Source organism: Curcuma longa, chromosome 19 (assembly GCF_044706935.1).
Source record: "Curcuma longa cultivar G26 ecotype Majalengka, Jawa Barat chromosome 19, ITB_CL_G26_1.1, whole genome shotgun sequence".
In the NCBI taxonomy this organism is placed as follows: domain Eukaryota; kingdom Viridiplantae; phylum Streptophyta; class Magnoliopsida; order Zingiberales; family Zingiberaceae; genus Curcuma; species Curcuma longa.
This window is the reverse complement of record NC_133879.1, coordinates 5,384,390-5,386,689: the sequence shown is the minus strand read 5'-3', so window position 1 is coordinate 5,386,689 and position 2,300 is coordinate 5,384,390.

Sequence of the window (2,300 nt, the reverse complement as noted above, 5' to 3'; positions counted from 1 at the left end):
AAAAGATGGAATTTTGATTAAAAACTTATTTTGGAAGGCTTCTTGACATATTATGGGGCTGTGAAACGCCAAGAGACGAAAATGGAAAAGGATCAAGATAAGCAATTGGACAAAGCAACAAATTAAAATCTATGAAAGGAATATAGATGTAATGGTCTCAATTCTTTCATTTGTGTCCAAAACGATGTTGGATGAGATTGGAGAATGAAAAAAATATATCAAGGATCATTGGAATGAAAACTCCATAAAAGAAGCAACTCAAAGTCAAAAGGAAAATGGAAGAGATATATGAAGAATCCAAACTTCAACAAGATGAAATAAAGCAAGAGATTAAAGTTCCAATAATTGTGAAAATCAATGAAGACAAAAGACCTTTATTGGATGTTTCAAGTCGAGAAGCATCAACCTCTTCAAGAAGTGAGGAACCTGTTCGAGTGACGATGAGTCCAAGTTGGAGTGAGGATGAGTCAGAGTCAATGAAGGAAGAGATTTTGGAAGATAAATCCTCATTTTGTCCAAATCAAGCTAAAAGAGCGCATCATATATTTGGGATGCAATAACAAGGGACATTACAAAACCAGTCTCCATTTACCAGGAAGACAAAGAAGATAACAAAAATAATAACCTTGGTAATTTAGATTATATTGCTAAAAAGATAGCAAAGGAAAATGATAGGGCAATTTACAAAACCACATTGCCAAAGTTTCGAAATACCCAAATCACATAAGTTTTAAAATTACAAAATCATGTACCCAATACCCATTTTGTCCCTCCATCCAAAAAATAAAAAAGCTTTTAATTGATTGCTACATTATAATAATCAATTCGGTATGCTATTATGATCATGAACAGTAACTTTAATTGATTGCTACATTGTAGTAATCGATCAAAAATTATTTTTTAAATCGATTAAAAAGCTTTCTATGATTAAAAATTTGCTACTCTCAATATAGTGTATCGAATTGATGTTTGAAAGTAAATACATTGCTCGAGCACATAGGATCTGGTTCCATATTATTCTGAGTTCTCTAGATCCATCAACTGATTTCATCTAAAAGTGGCTAATAGACTTAGGGAATTCGGAATGATATGAAACTAGCTCCTATGTGCTTGAGCAATGCTCCTAAATATATTCATGCCCTACACCAAATTTGATACATTGTATTGAGAACAACGAATTTTGAACATGAATCTGATATAAGAAATGATATCGGAAGCTCATTATAACTAATATGGCAATGATACGCACTGATCGACACCACCACAATTGAGATCTTTATACTTCCCTTTTTTGAAGATATAAATTTTATAATTTTTTTGAATGAGTAAGGTCCATCAGTCGATTTCGTCCAAAAGTAACTAATGGACTTAGAGAGTACGAAATGACATGAAACCAAGTCCTATGTGCTCGGACAGTACTCTTGAATATATTCATGCCCTCAAACACCAAGTCGATATACTGTATTGAGAGCAGGGAATTTTTTAATACGGATTGAGCATGAGAAATGATATTGGAAGCTCATTATAAATAATATGACAATGATACCCGCTGATCGACACCACAATTGAGATCTTTGAACTCTCCTCTTTTTGAAGATATAAATTTTTTAATTTTTTTGAATAGCTAAGGTCCATCAGTCGATTTTGTTCAAAAGTGATTGATAGACCTAGAGAGTTAGAATTGATATGGAACTAGGTTCTATGTACTCGGTTAGTGCTCTAGAATATATTCATGCTTTCAAATACCAATTATTTGATATATTATATTGAGAGTAGTGAATTTTTAATCATAAAAGACTTTTTAATCAATTTTTTTAAAAAAAGTTTTTAATCGATTGCTACAATAAAGAAATCGATTAAAGTTACTATTCATTATCACAATAGCATAAAAAATCGATTGCTACACGATAATATCTTTTGTTTTCGTTTACAAAACGAAGAACAGAAATCCTTTTTGGCTGAATTTGTTTACATGCTTCTTTACGTTTATAAATCATGGAATTAAAATTAGTTTTTCCGACTTATCTGTTCTTCCCGAATTCCCTGTTTTGTCCGACGACCCAAGCGGCAGATCCGCGATTTCTCTGTTCAGTCATGTCACAAGCGGCAGCACTGATATGTGTGAACAGTGCTATTTTGGCCGGCAAGCTGACAAGAAGCGGGCGGCTGGCTGGCGTCGGCGGGCAAGCGATGTCGCAGAAGGAGGCTGGCGCATTCCTGGCGCCGGCGAACCTAATGTGGCAGCCCCTTCATTTTGGCATGGAAGCAACTTTGTCTTCGGCACAGCAAGGGTACAGGCC